At 45.0% G+C, this 7,189-nt stretch overlaps 1 long non-coding RNA gene across 1 annotated transcript; it reads left to right on the forward strand.

The window, feature by feature from the left end:
* Positions 1-2,831: 2,831 nt before the first annotated feature.
* On the forward strand, positions 2,832-4,072 carry LOC138917121 (uncharacterized). The gene is made up of 2 exons (XR_011424643.1): positions 2,832-2,936; positions 3,830-4,072. It is a non-coding gene; the product is annotated as an uncharacterized lncRNA (long non-coding RNA).
* Positions 4,073-7,189: the final 3,117 nt, after the last annotated feature.

A 7,189-nucleotide genomic window follows, 5' to 3' on the forward strand; every position in this document is an offset into this window, starting at 1 on the left:
CTTCTCTCTTTCTTCTCCTTCTGATATTTTCATTATACATATGTTACACTTTTTGCAATTGCCCCACAGTTCTTGGCTATTCTGTGCATCTTTTTCATTCTTTTTTTTCTTTCCTTTTCAGTTTTGTAAGTTTCTATTGGTACTTCCTCAAGCTCTTCTCAGCCACATTCAGTCTACTGATGAGCTAACAAAGGCATTCTTCATGTCTGTTACAGGGTTTTCTATTTCTAGCATTTCCTTTTAATTCTTTCTTAGAGTTTCCATCTCTCTGCTTAAGTTACCCATGTAGTGCATGCTGTCTACTTTTTCCATTAGAGCTGTTGGCATATTAATCATCATTATTTTAAATTCCCAGTTGATAATCCCAAAATCTCTGCCATACCTGAGTCTGGTTCTGATGCTTTCTCTGTCTCTTCAAAGTGTGTTTTTTGTCTTTATTATGCCTTGTAATTGTTATTGAAAGTCAGATACGAGGTACCGGGTGAAAGGAACTGAAGTAAACAGGCCTCTTGTGTAAGATTTTATGTTTATCTGGCTAGGAGTTAGGCTGTGTTTTCTGTTTACTGTTTGCTGTAGCTGTAGGTGTTTGAGGCTAAAATTTCCTCTGGTGCCCTTGTTTTTGTCTCCTCTTGTCCTTGGGTTTTCCTAGAGAGTTCTTCTCAAATAATGTCTAAGACATGCATTTCTTTCATTTGGATTCCATCATTGTTATCCAGGAATGCTATTGGTGAGGTGGTAAGGTGCAGGGGGAAGAGATTCTATTGTTCTATGATTAGGTCCCAGGGGAGTCTTTTAGTGAGGCTGTGCCTCTGGGCTGTGACCTTCACAAGTGCTTCTCTGTCCCTCCTCGTGTAGTTGCAGTCGAGGGCAGGCCTTGTTATGAAGAAAAGAATGCCCTGGGTGTATTTCAAAATGGCTGTCCCCACCCCAACAGAAGCACAAGAGGAGTTTTCTTTGACCTTTGCTATGAGAACCTAGTTGAGCTCCTGCAGGTAAAACTCATGACAGTGCAGGGGACCCTTAAGACTGAGCCCACCTGGAGGTTTTAACTCTCAACTTTGTCTACACTGAGCCTCCAGCAATTTGTCAATTACAGTTTAAGTTTTCCTACCCTAGTGCCAGCTCCAGAGGTGCACTCCAGTAAAATGTGATTCTCTGTGTCTATCTGTCTGTCTCTTCAATTTTGGAAGCAGCAGTTTGCCCCACGACCTCAATCCTCTGAAAGATCTAAGAAGAGTTGTTGATTTTCAGTGTATTCAGTTTTTAACTTGTTAGAACAGAGTGATGACTTCCAAGCTCCTAACATGCTGGACAGGAAACTGGAAGTCTACTTTGTTTTTTCTTTTTAACATCCCCTTGCCTCCCATTCTTGGCCTTATGGTTTGGGCAAGATTTATCTCACCCCTAGATCCAAGGGCAGGCCCTAATTAAGTTAAGCCTGTCAACGTATCCCATTCCCCTTGGTCAGTGTGATTGGTTCAGATCCAATGGAATATGAAGAAATGTGTGCTAGGGCTTCTGAGACAGAGAAACTTCCTCTCTCTTTCACTGGGATTTGCTAGAAAAGATGTTCTCTTCTCCCCTGGATGTGAGGCATAGGATTTGAGGTCAGGATTTAGGATACAGCCTGAGGGTGAATCCAACATCATAGAAGGTGGAATGGTGTCTCTCCTAGGGCTATAAACACTACCCTGACATTTGTGATAATAATTTCTTGCTTGTCTTTATAGTTTCTCATCTATATATGGGTTTCTAAACAATAGTCTGTGACTTTGCCTGATTTTGGACCTTATAAAAGTGGAATTGGACTTTATGTATTCTGTCTTGCTTCTTTTGTGCCACAGTGTTTGCAAGGTGCATCCCTGTAGTCGCATATGGTTGTAGTCAATCGTTCTGTTGCTGCGTAGTATTCCACCGTTTGAAATACTATTAATTTATATATCCATTTGACTATTGATGAACTGATTGTTTCCAATTCTTGACTACTAGAAACAGTGGTTCTAGGACCATTTTGTACTCATATACAGGTATGCGAATTTCTAGTGAAATTTTTGAGTCTTTATCTTTTGTTCCACCCTGTGAGAATCACTGCTTTTTAGAACTACCAGGCCTATTCTCAATCATTTAGTTGGACCCTTCCTAATTTTACACGGGCCACCTGAGGCGAAGGGGGAGTGGTGACTGGCCTGAGGTCACTCAGGCAGCTCGTGGCATAACTTAGACGACAATCAGGGTCCTTTCCAGATGTAGTCCACTTCTGGGAACCGGAGCAGATATGTGGCTGCCAAAGCTGAAGGGACTTGGCAGAGGGGCACGAGGGTAAGATGTGTGAGGCATTAGCCTCTAGTGCAAAGTTTAAGGGGCACGAAAATACTCAGATCAAGATAAACAATACTTTGGTGCAAGTTTTTTAAAAATCAGACAAGTAAAGCCACTGCCAGCCACCTGTTTTTGTAAATAAGGTTTTATTGGAACCAGGGCCATGATTAGGGTGAGGTGAGTCAGGCAGGGTCGTGAAAATGCTGGGTTGAATCCCGTCTTTATTTAAAATTTAGATATTTTTGTTCACCATGAATTTTTTTATTAATTTTGATTTTTTGAAATATTGCATTAAAATATTTACGTTGATTACTTAGTTTGGGATGCCAGCTTAAATTCCGTGCCAGAAGCCAGCGTCTCACTCGCCTCACCCTAATCCTAACCTTGCATCTCGTCCCTCCTCAATGTGGCCGTCTTAAACCTCCAGCGCTTTCCAGCCCGGCTCCCCATCACCGCCTCCTGACCCTAGGAAGCGCTGTAGTCCAGCCCTCGACACGTCGTTCCCTCTCTCAATTCCCAGGTGACGCGCGCGTCCGGGAGCCTGGGGGAGGAGCGCGCTCAAGGCCGCCGGGCCTGGGTGCCCGGCTGAACGCTCGCTGCGGTGATCTGGCTTAACGGTGGGCACGGGGCTCTACAACTTCTCGCTTGAGGAAAGCTCGCCCCTAGCCGTTTTCTCTCTAGTTGAGGACTGGGATGGCGGTTCCTACGCGGCTCTTTGTGGTGTGCTCACTACTCTGACCGTTTCGCCCCCTTCCCAGGAATGCCAGGGCTCAGATGGGGAAAGTTTTTTGGGAAGTGAGAAGCAAGCAAGACGGGCCAGGAAAAGAGCGCCCCTTGGCCGAGGCTGGATAAGGATGCTCGGGGCCCTCAGCATCCCACTCTCGGGGGCCAGGAGGACTCCCTCATACTTGGCTTCCGGAGCTGGGGTCAAGGCACCTCCTACTCCCGGCGCCCCTTGCGAGGGACTACATTTCCCAGCAGGCCCCTTGGAGGCTGCCGGCGGAGGGGCCTCAGCGGCGTCCCTTTGCAGAGCCCGGCGCCCTGCTGCGAGGACTCGGCCTCGGAACCTTCGTGATCCCTCGTTAGTCGGCCCTCGCGGGCCTGGGGCTTTCAACAGCGCCTTAGATGGCCTTCCCGGAGTTGGGGTGTGGCCTTATTTGGAGAGTGGGGGTGACTGGCTCGTCTCCACTGTGCAGGAGTCTGGCGGGTGTGGGATCTCTCTGGGTAAGAGCTTGCGCAGGGCCGCAGCCCGGGCCTGTTGCCTCCTACCTGGAGCAGGGCGCATTTCTGAAAACACGCCTCTGCCGAGGCCTTTTGATGGGACGCTCCGTGAACCCCCGCAAGCACGTTGGTTGTATCAGAGGTAGAAGGGGCAGGACAAGCATTTCCACTGCCCTTTACAGCTTTCCACCCTCCGTTTGATACTGGCCCTGATATCAGTTTCCCTACATATATGTGATTAAAACCAAAGCACTCCTTCCCTGCTTACTCCCTGGCTTCCTGCCTCCAGAATCCACTACCCACCACGGAGACAAATGGCCAAGGACAACCACCTGGATTTGTTATCTCCTCCTTGCTATGGGCTGGTGGGAAAGCTGCGACCAGCAAGGCGGTATGCTCCCCCTCCCTTGCCTAAAACCCCAAATAAAAACCCTTCCTTTTAGGTTTTCAGGGAGTTTGGGATTTCAGCATTAGCTGCCCTTTCTCCCTGTTCAGCGCTGTGCAATAATAAAATTCCTGTTTTCTCCCACTACACCTGGTGTCAGAGATTGGTTTGCTGCGCAATGGGTGAGTGAACTCACTCCAGGTTTGATATCACATTCTCATCCTGGAGTCCAGTTATTGGGTTAGCTAGCTCATCTGACAACTATTCCTCAAGCAGCGCTTACTGCACTGCAGCTCCTCCTCTAAGAATCTAGGCCTCCTGCTGCTATTCCCAAGGCCTTCCCCTGGATTCTGCGTTTAACACGGCCCCACATACACAGTGGCATAAACACCTGCCTCCCTCGGGTCTGGCTTTCTCAGAACTCTGCACTAAACCACTGAGACTAAAAGTGTGTATATCTCCAGCCCAGAGACACTCATTTAGGCTTAGATGATTTGGTGATAGATTTTGATCATGTAATATTGAGTCCAGCTACAGAGTGCTGCACCCTCCTCAGTTCACTTCAGGGCCTTGACCTTAGTTTCTTAGTATCCTGGACCCATTTCTCAGAAGGAAGGCACTGTAGTGAAAGAAGGATAAGCTGTGGTTACTGAGGATAAACTGAGCTATCCCATTAGTTCAAAGGTTCTCAGTCTTGGGTGTATGTTACTATTATCACTCCTGGGTGCAGCCTGGGCAAACGAATTTTTAGAAAATAATTCTAATGTGCAGCCTAGGTCGAGACCCATTGCTTTAACCCATAGGGCAGACAGGATGGGGCCTGGGATGACCAGAAACACTGGGCCAGGCACCTTCAGCTGGGAGCAGCCTCAAGTTTTTATCCCAGTGTGCTGCACAGATTGTTTTTAGCGTTTTCTCTGTGTCCCATAGTGTGAAAATAATCGGGGAGCCCTGCCCTACAATAAGAAATAGATCTGACAGACTTGTCAGATAATTGGAAGAAAGGCAAAACAACCAAAAAGACCAATAGGAAACACAATAATAGCAGGAAGAGGTAAGGAAAGCCTGGACTAGATTAGTGACAGAAAATGTAGGAGGGGACAGCTGTGATAGTCACAGAAAAAATGATGGATTATGGTGGCTAAATAGATAAAAGTTTTTGACAGCCTGTGGCACTTTTAATTGTCACAGGCTAATTGCACTAACATGTCCCAGCTGACTCCCAGAGGAGAGTTGCCAGGACTGCTGTGGTCTTCCTGTGGCCCTCAAGAGCGTGAATGGGCCGGGGTCGTTGTGTCTGACCCATCCCAGGCACTAGCAAATTAAACGGCAGCCATTCCTAATATAAGAAGAGCTTCTGCTTTGTGGAGACCAGAGGCTTGCTTCTGTGGAGCAGCAGGTGTGCTCCTGGGGATGATACCTACACAAGAGATTCAACAGGGAGAGACTAAGCTCTGTGCATGGCATGAAGATGCTCATTAGAGCTCTCTCTATAATAACGATATATTCCAATAATAAAGAAAATGAATAAAATCTGGTATTTGAAGCAAAAGAATTGTATGTAACCATTAAAATATCATTATGAAAGAATATGAATGAACCAGCAAATGTACATGAGTAAAATAAGAGTGCACATCTTTTTAGAAAGCAAATTTAGATTCAGCTTTGCTTGGAGTAGTTGCCTCTTGCTCAGTATCTAAACTGTGATTATAGAGTAGTTAAAATATGTAGGTATGTTGGCAAACCCTGAAGAAACATGCAAACGTGAAAATATTTTCTTAGAGCAGGTGGAATTATGGAGGAAAGGGGGTTTCTTTTTCAAAATTGTCTTAATGAGAGGCATGGTAACATAGAAATTAGGAGGCAGCTCTCAAGCCAGATTGTTTGAGTCCTGGTTCTGCCACTTACCATATGGATGACCTTTGGCAAGGTTAGGACCTTTCATTGCCTCCATTTCTTCATCTGTAAAATGGGAAAATAGTCTCTATCTTAGTGAGTTGTTGTGAGGTTTAGTCAATATATGGAAACTCTTAGAACAGTACCTGGCACATAGTAAGTACTCTATAAGTACTAGCTATTTAAACTGTTATTGTTTTACTTATACTTTAATAAAATCTTTTAAAAATAATTGGGCAATCAGCATCGATACTCCTGTCTACCCTCCACATCTTAGAAAAAGCTTGGCATATCTGTGCTGACAGCTTTATTGAAGTGACATGTAATAAAATGCACCCATTTTAAGTGTACTGTCTGATGATTTTTGATAAATGCATATACTAGTGTAACCACCATCACAATCAAGATATATGACATTTCCATTACCCCTCAAAGTTTTCATGCCCTTTAGCAGTTAGCCACTCCCTCCCCCACCCAGCCCCATAGATCTGCTTTCTCCCCCTATAAATTAGGGGTTTTTTTGAAGATTGGCACCTGAGCTAACATCTGTCACCAGTCTTTTTCCTTCTTCTTCTTCCCCCCAAAAGTCCCCAGTAGATAGTTGTATATTCTAGTTGTAGGTCCTTCTGGTTGTGCTACGTGGGACGCCACCTCAGTATGGCCTGATGAGTGATGCCATGTCCATGCCCAGGATCCCAGCTGGCAAAACCCTGGGCCACCAAAGCAGATTGTGCAAACTCAACCTCAGCCACAGGGCTGGCCCCCTCTATAAATTAGTTTTGCCTATTGTCAAATTTCATATAAATGGAATACAGTATGCACTCTTTTGTATCTGGCTTCTCTGGTCTAGCATAACTTTGAGATTCATCTATTTGTTGCATGTAACAATAATTGTTCCTTTTTGTTGCTGAGTAGTATTCCATTATACAGATATCCCACAATTTGTTTATCCCTTCACCAGTTGATGGACGTTGGATTGTTTTCAGCTTTTGCCTATTATGAATAAAGCTACAATGCAGATTTGTAAAAACGTCTTTGTGTGGACATGTTTTCATTTTTCTTGGGCAAATACCTAAGAGTAGAATTGCTGGGTCATATGGTAAGGGCTGTTTAATTTACTGTGAACAAACTATCAAACTGTTTTCCAAAGTGGCTGGATCATTTTACGTTTCACCAGCAATGTATGGGCATATCAGTTGCTCCACATCCTTGGCAACACTTGGTATTGTCAGTCTATTTAATTTTAGCCATTCTAGTGGGTGTGTAGTGGTACTCATCATGGCTTTTAATTTGCATTTCCCTGGTGACTGATGATAGCACATCACTTTTAAATAGTACCTCACTCCTGGGGAAGGAAGGAGAGAGATG

Source organism: Equus caballus, chromosome 13 (genome assembly GCF_041296265.1).
Source record: "Equus caballus isolate H_3958 breed thoroughbred chromosome 13, TB-T2T, whole genome shotgun sequence".
Lineage (NCBI taxonomy): Eukaryota > Metazoa > Chordata > Mammalia > Perissodactyla > Equidae > Equus > Equus caballus.